The sequence below is a fragment of the Paralichthys olivaceus genome, chromosome 2, assembly GCF_024713975.1.
Source record: "Paralichthys olivaceus isolate ysfri-2021 chromosome 2, ASM2471397v2, whole genome shotgun sequence".
Classification (NCBI taxonomy): Eukaryota; Metazoa; Chordata; class Actinopteri; order Pleuronectiformes; family Paralichthyidae; genus Paralichthys; species Paralichthys olivaceus.
Window position 1 is genome coordinate 10,937,200 of NC_091094.1, and position 14,781 is coordinate 10,951,980.

The 14,781-nt window shown below is 39.5% G+C and overlaps 1 protein-coding gene across 4 annotated transcripts in view; it reads right to left on the reverse strand.

Annotated features, from left to right (window-relative positions):
- The window catches only part of kcnab2a (potassium voltage-gated channel subfamily A regulatory beta subunit 2a), a 74,612-nt gene that overhangs the window by 48,608 nt on the left and 11,223 nt on the right, over positions 1 to 14,781 (reverse strand). The window contains exon 1 of one of the 4 annotated variants that reach the window (XM_069535358.1): positions 3,336 to 3,445. The exons of the other annotated variants lie outside the window; for them this stretch is intronic. The gene's annotated coding sequence lies outside the window, so the exon portion shown is untranslated. Of the gene's footprint in view, positions 1 to 3,335; positions 3,446 to 14,781 lie in introns of those variants that run through there. 4 annotated transcript variants of the gene reach the window in all.

A 14,781-nucleotide genomic window follows, 5' to 3' on the forward strand; every position in this document is an offset into this window, starting at 1 on the left:
AAACCAGCAGACCAACAGTACCTCTGTAGTTTACAGCTGCAGGATTTTAACATCTTTAGAGGGTTATGAATACCAGTCTGGATTTATCTGAACAACAACATGTTCAGAGAGAATGATAACCACAACACAGAACAATACAACTGTAAATGTGGCTAAAATCCAAGCAGAAACAACAAGCAGCACACATGCATATTAGAATCTTTATCCTCCTTCATCATCCCAGTGGCTACTGTGCACTGTGTGTGCAAGACAGCAAACCATGGCCAATGCACTGCTTAAAGCGATTCTATGAATAATTCAAAGTGTCTGCCCAAGAAGCAGGCCACTGCGGTAAAGAGGGCAACAGGAAGTTGGGCATCAATAAGGGTTAGGTGGGTGGTGAAGGAAACACACATCAGATACCTTTGAAACAAGTAAAATACTTCATCCAGGCATTTCAAGTCAGCACCAAGGTCTGGGAGTGGGACCATCTGCACTGCTGATGTTTTAGTCCACTTAACTGAAGTGGATACAATAAAATGAGATCAGCGGAGAGCGTGGCACCTCTGTCACCCTCACAAAGCTGAGAGTTGAGCAGTCCGTGCTACCCAATTTAACCAGCGGCTGCACTCACGTGAGTCACTGCTCATGGCAGACATTGTAGCGATAATGTGAAGGTGACTTTCTCCCTCCATCAATTTACCAGACAGCCGGTTAGGAGTCCCCTGTTTCCAAGGACTCATTTAACACTCGCTGCCTTTTCATTTCACTTACACTGTGATGGGTCACAACTCAACCCTGCTTATCAGGTGATGATGGTGGCATGACCCTGATGGTGAAGACATGGCAGTATAGATCTACTACACAGCACAGCAACGTTCTCCTGGATCATTTGTTACTGGTGGGGATTAAAAAGAGAGGGTTGTATAGTGGACTATATGAAAGTACCTTTCTTAAAGAAAAAGCTTCTAACGGCTTATTGCTCTTAGAATTTAGGATATTTTTGGGCTAATTATCAGTTCAGACTGATAGAAATTACATGTTCAACATCTTCTGTGTCATATGTCAGTTTGCTATTAGCAAAGGCTGGGATCTTTATGTCTTATGAAAGTGTATAAGGGAATAGTCTTAGTATGGCCAAATATAATTCCTGAGACCCTGCCTCTGTAAGGATTTGCTACACTCATAGCAGACACCGCCGCCAAGGCTATTGCCGTATCTTGCAATGTTTAAGAAGGATAAAAGAAATTGCTGGGTCCACCCATTTATCTGGATATGCTCCAAAATGTAGTGGAAATGGGTTCAGAAGCTTTTGTGTTATCCTGCTAACTAATAAACAGACAAAGATTAAAACATAACCTCCTTGGTTGAGGTAATAAACTGAATAGATTTAGATCTGAGACAGTTGACTGGACAAAACAAGCGATTTAATGGCAGTTTGACACTAATGGACATGCATGTATGACGTTAGCATGATATTTTGAGTATGAGGAAGAAGTATGAGGAAGAACAGGTGTAAAATATGTAGAAAAAATGTTGTTGTTAGTGCTTAAAAGAGAGTATAATCAATCAATCAATCATCAAATTGTATTTATATCGCCCATGTTCACAATTCACAATTTGTCTCATAGGGCTTAACAAGGTACATCCCCTGTCCTTAAACCTCAACAAGAGGAAGGAGAACTAGCAAAAAAAACCAGGAAAAAATTAATAAATAGAAAACTCAGAGAGAGCCACATCTGAGGGATCCCTCTCCCAGGATGAACAGAGTGCAATAGATACTGCGTTCGGAAGAAGCTTGAACCATGAGTTCAAGACATAATTTGGAGCAAGTTGTGCAGCACAAAATAAAAATCCAACAGTTTAGCACGACCTGACCCATCCAATGAGCACATGGTTATATAAATTAGGAAAACTACCACATGGGGCCTCTTGGCTCCAGTTAACTACTTTTTGTCTCTGCAGTGTGATAAAGCAAGTTATCAGTTGTTTTATCCTATTTAGATGCAGCACAAGAAAGTGTTACCACCTGATCACCGACTGGATCACTGAGTGTAGCATATTGTAGAGCAATGCAGCAGTCTCACACAGCTGCCTGTAGTGAGCTGCAGTTTGAGAGGATGATGCTGCTGACTGCAGCAATGCGGAACATTACAGACTCATCCTGGCTCAAGTTAGAGGGCTCAGATTTACTGCACTAATGGGCCAAGGTGCACTTTGCAGATTAAAACTGCAAACAGAGAAAGTGAAGGAAGAAAGTACAAAGAAACTGTGGGAAGAAATTGTAATATTTGAATACAAGCTGCCTGTGTCAAACCACTCAGACCTGAATTTAAAAACTACAGACATGTCGCAATCGAAAACGAAAACAATGGCTGTAGCTAGACCATTATTTGTGTATATTCAAATTATTTCAAACTGTCATCTGCGCCTTTCTGTCAAGACAAGGAATATAGTATCTGTGCCTGATGAGCCTTGAAAATCGACTTTATGGTTTGTATTTACTCTTCTCACCGGTATCCTGTAGCAAATCGCCCACTCCAATGCAGTGATAGCCCCTTGCGTTTTTGATGCAGTGTTTTGTTGATCTGAACTTGGCCTGAAGCATCAAGACTACATGTCATTTCAAATTGTTTCACTGCAATACCCCACGCAGGTCTGTGCACTGTTCATTTTAGTAAAAAGAAAAAAAAAAAAAAAAAAGATAATGTAAATAGAACTCCAGTGAATTACATCCTGATTGATCACCTTCATACAATAAGTCATAAAAATAATCCAAAATTGTATGGCGATAAGTATAAATGTGCAAAAAGTATCACAAAATAATACAACATTGTATTAAATACAGGATGGGTAGTCACTCATAGTTACCAAATATATTTGTTCACATTAATATTTGTGTAAAAGAGATTTTACTGTTTTACTGATTTGGTGTAGCTTTATCCAGAGCTAACTAAAATGTCAGCAATCTACCAATACTTCACGGTGGAAAATCCCACAAGTACGATGACAACAATTTGCACTGGTATCAGATCAGCACACGGTATCGGCCAATGTGCAAAGTCTTTGAAATCACTATTGGGAAGGGCAAATTTGGATTAGAACATTATTATATATTGTATATAGAGAACTACAGACTTATTTCATCACAACTGGACAGCGGCAGTGGTCAGCAGAAAGACTGGATGGACTGGGAAAGGTGTATCTCCCCAGCCTCTGATAGCTTACCTCATACACCTCAGTATCTTCTAGACAAAAAATAAAAAAATGAGTCACAAAAGGCAGTTCTCATGCTCTCTATCCACAAATCCACCTACACCAAGCCTGAGTGAATTCCCTCTTGAGACAGGGCTTACGTGAGCAAGGCAAGCAGGCAGGGCTGGCCTGGAAAGCACAGCACGGTGTTGTGTAGTATGTTGGCAGCTGCAGAAAACACACACGGACCCAAGCAGATGGCTGCGGAAGAGGGAGACAGGCTAACAGACGAGAACTGCCGGGGATATCCTACATGGGAGTTCAGTCAGGCAGAGAAAGAGAGAGAAAAGCTAACTGTGTTATCCATCCGGCTACAAAGAGGATTCAGATGGAATCTCCTCCTCTTATTCTTCTTCAGAGACATTCATCAGAGGAGCAACTCAAAAGCATGTGAAGATGTGAAAGATGTGAATCCATGTCAGTGCATTATCTTTACTCTCATCATTGGCCCGACAGTTTAGGCTTTTATAAATGGCCTCCCTCTCTGTTAAGCTACGGAGGGCCCTTGATTACAGAGGCAGTTGCAGGTCACTGGCTGCCAGCAGAGAAAAAGAACTAACAGCAATTTACATAAATAGCCTATTTATACAGCAAAGTTCTGATATAAATCCTCCTCCCCCAGTTAAAAGAAGTTAAAAGCGCAACTGAGAGCTCTGCTGTCAGATATCATTAAATTCTAGGGCAGGCGCAGCTGTTTTACATAGAGGTTTACCACATGTTATAATCAAACTTTAAGCCATGGCCATCATCAGCTGCTGTCAGTAAGCCTACATAGATTAGAGTTCAAGGTCGAATAAGGTCTAACACAAGGCATTATAAACTGAAGAACCAATAGGATTACATTATTGGTTTTCATTTTATTTTTTATTGTTTCAAGCTCTTGTTTTTATTGGATTTGTTGTCTGTCCACACAAATGCAATGACCATAGAATGAATATGGCGCGTCTCCACTTCCTCCCACTATCCAGAAGACAAAGACAAAATATTCAAGATACATAAACAGCAATCTTGCGCATTTGGGGTCAAAGTATGCAGTGATTGGGGGGTGGAGCAGCGCTAGCAAGGTCCTGCCAACACACGTGCTTGACCAATTGCTACTAGTCGGTCACAGCTGCAAATCATGTTTCAGCCCATTTTTATAGAACCAAATAAACACTTGAACATACATCAGTGTGTTAAGAAGTACATAAAAGGATAGAAACCATCTATGAAGAAACTTTATTTGACATGTACTTTTCAAATTCATGTCCCACTTATAGTTGTATGACCTATACAGCAGCCAGGAAGTGGTAGTGTTTCGGAAGAGATCAAGATTATTTGGGGTCATTATTGGGGAGCTATCATGTCTCATCCATCTTCATATACAGTCTATTGCAATGACTCATCACCGCAGCTAAGTGTTGCCAAACAGACTTATTTTTGGTATGTGTCGAAAAACCAGACACATTATGAAAGTATCTGTCAGAAAATGCTACACTAAAGAAATTTCACTACTTTTCTAACTGTTCAATAATTCTAGACGTTCGTCAAGAAAGGAGGCAGAAACATGAACAACCTTTTACCTGGTTAGTATACAGTATGAGAGTATGAGATGTATGGCCCCGTGCTGCTTGCCTGACTGACATCATGAAGATGAATCAGCACTCTGTGTCCTTGCTCAACATTACCTATGTGCTTTACCTATTTTGTGATGACTTATAGTCAGTCCCTAACATTGAAACATGATGCTACAGAATCTGTGACAGAAATACTATCCACTACAAACACAAGTCAAGACAAATTCAAAAGGAATGAGTGGAAGATTACAAGCAAGTTGGCAAGTACAGCTGAATAGACTGAACTGCGAACATGGGCCTGTGAGGCTAAAATGAAGCCTTTGTGAGCACTGCAGAGAAGAAACTGCAGTGAACCACACTGCAGTAGAAATATGAAACCATCTTTCTTTTCTTCAGCCCAAGAGAGACAAGTGTGATGTCACTGTCTTGTTCCGGCTTCACACTCCTGCACTTAGCTTGTGGTATTTATACTGCAAGTGTCCATCATGACTAGATGAGGACAGAGCAGCTCTATGTACAATCATGGTGTTAGACTGATCTTTTTACCATATGACAGAAGTAGTTAACCTAGGTTTTTGCTTTCAGACTACACCCAACATGCACTTCAAAACAGCATTATGCAATATGTTCTGAACTGAGTCCTTACCTTCCCTGGCTGGGTCAACTGCCTGTTTAAATCACAACTGCATCAGAAATGTAAGATAAGCAAAACATGGCAGTAAATGAAAATGTAGCCAGAATTAAATTTTCTATGCAAGTACTCAACCGAACAGCGAATGGTAAACATCTTTTCAACATTTTTAGTACATTTTCATCCATAGCTTTTTTGCTAGGCAATGGCTGTTACTGCGGGAGCTGTTGATGCAATAGGAAGAAGAGACTGTCTTATTTGGGGTTAGCCGACATTGGCTGCGTAGTCCGGGTCCTACGCAGGCCAAGTAAAACAAATGAATGGATTCCAAATGCATTCAAACGAATTGCATGTCATGTCAACTGGGCAGCTCTGATAAATATCCAATTACCTAAGGTCTTTTTCACAGCAGACATTTTGTCATGTCATTGAAGAAAGAACTTTAAAACGTAACAGAGCCATTGTTGTTTTTTCAGTACCTAGTGTCCCAGTAAGACATGACAGTGTACCAAAATACCAAGACCCCGAAACTGAAACAGCTAAATGATAGTCAGCCATCATTTATTGTATTATCTAACTCTGTGTCAATCCTGTCATGAAACATTACATGGGTAGGCCTCATTTTTTTAGGTTTGTGAGCAGAGAACATTGAGACAAAAACTAAGCTGGGAAGAGAGACACAGACTGACAGAGGTAATCAAACATATAAATCCTGTCAGTCATTATGGAGGATCAAGAGGACAGCAGCAGATCAGTCAAACAATATTAATGCCAGAACTTCTGCACCACACAAACAATAACTTAAAGCAATACATATGCACGAGTAGCTTATATTCAGACTACTGATGTGTACATCAGATACTAAACAAAACACTTCTAAAGGCCTAACTTCAGCAGCTATAATATAAAATTTATGTCCAAACGGAGCAGAGGTTTTAATGTTTCAACAACTAACACACAGGCCGCATGGCTTCTGGCTTAACCTGGCTAGAAACATAAACATATACATTATAGCCAGTGGTAGTATTTAAGTTATCTGGTGGATTTAGCTTCCTGTAGTCATCAAAGTAGTTGGTGCGGATGGAACATCATTGCAGCATACGTAGGATAAGTGATGTTCAATACTGTTCTGCTGCTGCTTTTCTATTTATACAATTACACTTTTATTTAAATAGATTGTTAAATAACTCACAAGGTTTTCTTATGCTTTGTCCTAATGTCTCCACATATAAGCCATTGATATTTTATTTTCCTGCCACAGAAAATAAAAACTTCTCCCTCAGGTCGCTACAATGCTACTCTGACAGATGTGGTTTCTCACTGACAGAAAAAACATTGTGAGCCTGGTCCAGAGCTCCTAATGAAATCTGGTGCAAATGCAGCAAGTGGCCCTGGGCGAAGCAGCAGACAGCTACTAACCAACACATGCCTTCAGAGGAGCAGGTGAGCAAACAAAAGAAGTGTGCATTGCCGATTCTATATTTTCTGGCAAGGAGGAAAGCAGAAGAGAAAACCGCAGTAGACATTGAGGGGAAAAAGCTGAGTAGGCACTAGAGAGCAGGCTGGTCTTGTGAGGCCCTGTGGTGCAAAAACAGCCTGAATCACCGCGCTCTCAAAACTTCACTGCCTTCTTTTCATGTCCTCAAGCAACTTTCATATGGATTTAACAAAATAAGGTAAAACTTGAATACTTTATCCTTGATAACATGGTAAAAATGTGACACACATTTTGTATTTAATTCCACAGTTTCACACACAAATCTGCACTTACATATCATGCTTTTATTTGACAACATAATCAAAAACTACTAACAATGAGTTAATAAAGAGTCTAGGTCAGTGTCTTGATGCAGGAAACCAAAGATCAAACCTGTGATCTCAAGTAATTGGATGGTCTCTGTACCGCACCACACTGCCACTTTACTGTAACAAGATGTGCTTTTCTTATTCCTCTGTGTGTCATCCTCACCACTGCAAGGTCACTGAAGAACTGAGAAAATGTAAGAGGGGGTGGTATTGTCTTGCACTTACTTTTACATCTTATGCTGCTGCAAATGTGCTTTCACACATCTAACCGAAAGGCCTACCATGGTGTTTGTTGAGCACTGCACAAGAAGAGAACCACCCCGTCTTCACTTTGATGCTAACTTTTAGTCAGCACCATCATTGTAGGTTTCAGGTTTCATTCTAAATGAATTGTTATGGGGTGAAGCTGACTTTGTGATCACAACATCCTCAGGCTGGAAATCATCCTCCCTCGCTTATTATCTTCATTTTCCATTTCTATGTGTCGTCTATTAAAGAACAAATATCCGTCAATCTATTATCTATACAGCTTACCCTTGGCTGGAGCCAATCCTCACTGACATCTGGCCAGAGGCAGGGTACGCTCACATACATTAAAACGTGTGTCAATTTAGATTCTCCAATTAACCTAATCCTAATCTGCATGTCTTCAGAATGTGGGTATATGATTACAGTCATTGCAATAGTCATTGCAACAGTCATTGCAACACAAGACAAGACATTCAAGCAACAACATGACATGAATCCCATTATGGGGTTGTATGTATATAAAAAAAAATATATATGTATTTAAAAATCAGTAGCATGGTAACATTGATTAATTTTTAACCATATTCATTAATGAAATCAGAATGTTTTATGAGATTGGAATTAAAATATTCACCAAAAAATTTAGATGAAATTTAAGAAATGTCAAACCTTCAATATAGTGCCTCTCTCTCCAATCCAAAGAAAGAATACACACACACACAAACCAGAAAAGAACACATCAAATTCATGTAATTTATTTTTATGTCATATAAATAGACTAAGCCATGCTGAAAACAAGCAGATAATCTTCTTACCCTACAACCTGAGAGCTGCCCACAGGATTGTATGGTCACTACAGTTTGTCTATCTGTAGTGTTTATTTAGTGTGCAGGTGCAGTATAGAGTAATCCTGTAATTCATTGGCAGTGATGACAAATTAATCCCTCTATATCCATATCCTGTAAACAGAATGCTGTGTGGTGTCTGAGATGAGACACTACACTCAATTTTCAGCTAAGTTAAACACGATTACGATATACAGAAACAAATACATTTTCAAGAAACCCAAGATGTCAAAAAGCATGACTTAACTAGCTGGTAGATGCATTGTGAAATGGACATCCTGATATTTATATCACCTCAGATTATATGTTGTGGAGATAATAAAAAGCTAGTAAGAAAAGTAAAACCTCAATGTCACTTTTGGTAATTGACTAGTTTTTAATCACATTCTCTGTCATAACAGTTACAGCCTACCCCTTATACAAGAAACACTTTGTGTGGACTTGTTTCTAATACAGGGTGAAGAAAAGGACTAAACACACATCAATTCCATCAAATATTTTTTTATCTGTAGAAACATTTGAAATTTATCTAAATCTGCAAAGGCAGTCCACAAAAAGCAACACATTTACCTGGAGCAGTCATTGGAACTAAACAACCTGTTTATTCACCTCTTAATGTCTGAGGAACAAAGCAGGAGGATTTGCATAAACATAGTCATCAGGGGATGACATATGACCTCAGCAAACCCAAAATATCAAGAGGCTCCACTTCAATGCCCGATTTGCATAACTGTGAAGTTTCAGGAAAATATTCCAGCTCTTATCTCAAAATGAAATCATTACAGATGCATGGAAGGATGGACATACTGATCACTTTATCCCCCTGCATCCAGGGTAATAACAAACCTGGCCATTTCAAGTACTTGTGTTCAACAGACCTGTGACCACATATTGAAAAGCAAAAAATACAAAGAGCTCCAACCTGAGGTAATGAATTAATTCCCATCAAAAGATCCCCCAACTGTCCACTGTACTGCAGCCTCCAGTACATAAACTGTCAATGTGTCACAGGATTAAAGTGAAGAATTGTGACAAACTGCCAAATTACACATGCAGTATAAACACCCACTCACCCACACTCTTCACTCACACAGACCATGCTACTTCGCCCACTCAGAGTGGTAGCGTTGACAAGGATGACCACCACACTCAGTCACATTAAGCACATACTACACATGTTAAAGTGTTGCATTCATAAAATACAATCAAGTTTACACTTGAGGAAAATCTGAAATAAATTTGTTTATTACTTGCTCTCACGATATGAGAACTATGCATAAATAGATATGCATTTTAATTGCAAGGTTTTGACATGGAACATATTGCTTTAAGGTTCGGTTTTGCCTGATGCCATGGCTTGTCAGGTGAAGACCAGTGATTGATGCACTGGAAACACGTCTGATTTTGATAGAAGATGCTATGATGGTAGTAAGTGAAAGCTCTTTCAGACTCCCTCTCCTCAATAACTAAATGTTAAGGAACCTTGTCCAGAAAACGGTGCCTGTGAAACCCAGAGCCTCAGTCAAGGACGTTTGCAAATTCCAAAATATTACTTGTGATGAGAAAAACTGATTTTTTGGCCAGTATTATATTCAGGGTTGTGGATTAGTTTTTGGGGCATTCCAAATGGCATGCAAACAAAGGATTGATGCCACGTCTGTTTGGCAGACATACAAGACCATTCAGGTTCAGCTGGGGTCCATACTGTGCCTTTAAAATAGCAGAAAAAAGCCTGGAGATTTGTGAAGCAGAGACAATCTGCTTGTCTGACATACAATGTGTGATTCACACAGACATTAAATGCCAGCTGAGGGAGGTTGCGGCCTTTACTGTGATTTTCAGATGAGAGACGGTGACGGACTGCAGCATTACGTCCTCCTTAAGTAATCATTGTAGCCCCAACATTGTGAAAAATCCTCCCGTATATAAAGCATGGAGGGCACAGGTTTTTGTCCTTCTGATCACATATATGTGTGCAGATCTGACTCACTCATGGATGAGTTGGCAGGGTCACTTTTCACACACACAAATACTACCTCAGGACACGAGTGCAGCTGCTCTCTTGAAACAAAAACTGCTCTTTGTCGTGGCTCCAGAATGGAAACATCATTCACTTATCTTTTTTGACTCCAGAGAGCATTGCGAATAATTGCTTGATAAAGTTACTCTACATGTAGTATGACAGAGGAGGCCTAATGTAAATGCTAAACTGCTGGATTTCAAACTGCAGGTTCCTGCCTTGTTTTTGCTGCATGCTGTGAAAGCATAGAATTGCCTTCAAACATAATCTGTGTATGAACACAAGAGCAGCAGTGCAGCCAGCATATAGTAAAATATACAGAGCCCTCCATTGAAAGTAGGACAAACTTAATGGCTACATGTAAGTGCCCACACAAAGACTGTATGGCAGTGTATGGATGCACCTAAGCATACTTTAACATAAAAGCTATTTGAGTTTCTATGAAAAGATAGAAGGAGTATTGACACTGATTGTCCATCTTCCCATCTCTCTTTCTGTTCAAACACAAACACTCACATTACATCAGACGACCCACACATACCCTTGCTGCATGCGTGGTCGAGCATGAGAATAGTACCAGGTTTCCTGAGGCATAAAGGGTTAACGTCATGCTGTTTATTCATATCCACATATATGCTGCTGGCCTGCCCATAGTCTGTGTCACAGAAAATCACTGTAGAATCGGTGTAGAAGTGTTTGTTTACTGACTGATTCCTGCTTCCCTGAGGCAACAGCAGCTCCTCTCCGAGAAGAGAGGGCCTATATGTGTGTGAAGGCAGCGGCACTTGTTTTGATCCTGTGTGTCAGCGCAATGTGTCCAGGTGTTATGGTGAGTCAACGTGCCATCTGTACTGTTATATTAACCTTCGTAAACTGTGAGGCTAACAGCAGGTAACGTGTAGGACTGCAAAGTTGGGAAATACTGTGAGCCGCAGCACTGTGCCATTGACTGTGTGTTGGCTTGAGTTGATACTGTTATTATTTCTTCTCAGGAATCCATGTGTTTGCAGCCTATATCTACCAAATATTTCTGTTGCACTGCCACGCAGGTCCTAATGTTTGTGGGTTATTTTCTACTTCATTTCGGATCATATTCCTATATTGGTTATCTTGCTTCAAAACACCAGCAGAGCTGACCGGATACGCAGAAGGTGGTGCCTGCTCAGGGCTGTGGAAGCTCACACTCACAAGTCATTGGGCTTTTAATGGGGGCATGACAGGTGCTGAAACATGAAAGCAAGTACGGACCCAAATGAAAGTATGACCCTGAAAATGAGCATATGTCCCCTTTAATATCAATATTGTGTCTCCAGTTGACAGTCTCTCTGCCTCCTAGAGTGCTGTCCATCTGTCTTTCAACCTGTTTTACTGTAAGTAGCCCATCCCTGTAAAATATTACTCTGCCTCCTCTCAGTCACTTCAGAATAATGTACTTTATCATACAGTTATTTAAATTACTCTCATACCACATCCTCCTTTTCACTCAAGCTTTTCTCTGCTTGTGATCTCGAAAACTAAGTGTATTCTACCATTTTTGTTTCTTCTACTTTATGCAAGTTAGTTAAATACAGTGCGTAAATTCACATTTTATGATGACAAGACACATATTCCTATTTACAAACCGCATTGTTAGAACAATGGTCGCATGTCAGTGATAAATGGAACCAACTTTGCAAAACACAAACATATTACTATGACTTAATCATTTATTGACATGCAAAAAAGCATTGAAACATTTTTTTACATTTTCAACTACTCTCTAAAGTGCAAAAAAAATCAAATGAATAATAGTTCTCCTGCCATTTTAAAAACCAAAAAATGTTTAGCTCGTTGCCGTGGTGAACCCTGTTTAGCTTATGTGACAGCACTGAATTGATGATTGTTTGTCTTTGTAATCTGCTGTGCATTTGTTCACTAAATACAATACTTCTAAGTTGCATTCACACCCACACTGCGATCATATCACGAGAAAGATAGTGTCAGGTTTGAACTGTCACTCAAAGACAATCTGATCAGAACCTAGAAAGGTTTGAGAGAAACTGTTTTTAGATCACAAGCCACTCGTCTCCAAACGAGGTCAGCCAGTGATCTAAAAACTTTAAACCACAGGGGTATCACAGGGGCTCAGAAGTCAAACCTATATTTGTCCTCATCGAAAAACCCAGAGTATGTTACGTCAGCTTTGGATATAAAGTAGATCACCACAGAGTTACACTCACAAGAAAATCAGCCCCTTTCACAAACCTGTTTTCATTGTGCTTACACTTCAAATTTACTGCCGTTTAAGTTTTAAAACCTTTGTCACCAGTAAATAAGAGCAGCATTTTGTCACAGTAGGATTGTTTGAAGAGACATAATAATAACATTACAAAATCACACAGCACCACCAGTTATCTGCAGAAAAAAGATATTCAAATGAAAATCAAATACTCTGATTTTATAGGCCGTCTTCTAATCGGTACATTAATTTGAAATTATTAATCGGTAAATGTGCTGATTGGCAGATTTGTTCTCCTCTCCTAGTGCTCTTTTTTTCCCCATTTTTCAATGAATTGATGATAATATATTCACATTATATTCACCATATCTCACTGTCTAAGAGCTATGTGCCAGGTCAGCTAATCCTCTGCTCTCACTGAACCACTAAGAAACATTAGGACTGACAAACATTAGATGTGATTTCATTTATTTGTGTTCAACATTTGTTTCTATGAATAATGCAACTTTGCTAATGTGTGCTTAATCTTATTACTTGAGATTTGTGCCCTCTCATTTCATCCTTGTCATGTGTGAGAATTAACAGCCTTAGATTCCTCTAAACCTGAATTATTTACTCTTTTGGGGTAATCAAATGCAGTCAGTAGTTGGACCAGCCCACAAGCTCTATGGATAGCTGTAGGACCAGGAGAGGAACAGACATAGCCTGAGCCGGGCGAGGGATGTATGAACAGGCACCGCCACCATCCAAGGCATCTGCTTTTTAACACTTTCCCTAATATCCCCAAAGACTGAGACACAAAGCACAAGCACACAACACTAATTTGTGCATAACACTGAACTAAACCAAAGTGAGTTAGCCTAAGGTGCATCGTGTTAGCATGAAACAAACAGCTAACACACTTTGTGCAAGGCAGTGATTAGTATGCTAAACACTAAGCAGGCAACGCAGCATCAGGGTTTTACTAATTTGGCAGACAAAAAATAATCCACACAGTTCTCAGGCTTCATACTGAGGATTTTTTAATCAATCGCAAGTATTTGCACCAAATACAGACATGACCCTGCTAACTCAGCCAACACCAAAGCCACATTGTCTCATAAGTCACATACACAGCCCGGGCTCAATCATTATTCACACGCAATATTGTTGCTGCAATTCATATGGACTGTCCACAAAGTGTGGCAGTGTATCATGATTATCCTGGTTTGAGCTTTGACCTACACCCACAAATCACATCTGACAGGAAAACAATATTTAAACATGGCAACATGAATCATGTAGATCACACTAAATCTGAGAAGGATCAGCTGTATGTCAACACTGACCTGTTAGATCTAAAAGTAGCTTCGATGTGTATAAATGATTGCTGTGCTATTTTGGCCCTCGCTGTTTGTGGTTCGTTCTTAGAAGAAGGCAACATTCAGACAACAGGTCACTCATCCTCACTTGCATGTGTCAGATTTCTTTAAGGAGCTTAAAAGTCTCACAGCTGTTTATAGCAGAGGCAGGTCACCTCCAAAATCACGAAACCTTTATGAAATAAAACATTCAGAGGAAATGATTAGATGCAATATTTTACTTAAAAAACAATAGACAATGAGTGAAGCTTCGTTTTGATTTTCTTTAAGTGAAAACATTGATCAAAAAGCAAAAAATATTTTTTCCAGATGGGAAATTTTTTTGTGGCTAATTTAAACTCTATCAGGGTTCAAACCAGTCAGGTGACACATTTTCATCTATCATCAGTTTATCCATGCAATGGGACTATTTTAGGTATTTGTGTGCTCGCACTGAAAACACTCAAACTAAACAATTATTTTAATCACACTTTACGCAGTAAATTGCTCTTTTAATTAACCAACCAACACATTATCGAGCTTTGTGTGGGAATGTTTCTGCAGTAATTGTCTCCATTACAGGGATTTATGAAGTTCCAAGGACGCACAGTAGATACACAACATCTGACACAGCGCAAGGGGATGATTGGGCCAAATAATACAAAGTGGTGTTTGAAATGCAGTGGGGCAGTGCACTGTTGCATAATATAGTTGCATTGGTTTAGAATGTTAACATGCATTTAGAAATATATGTTCTTCTAAGCAAGTCTTTGAATAAGAACACAGAATGCTCTCGTGTGGTCCACTGTCAAACTGGGACAATTCCTGTGTGTAGACTCCTAACTTTTAAAACAAAACAGAATAAATGCCTTGCTGTTGTAT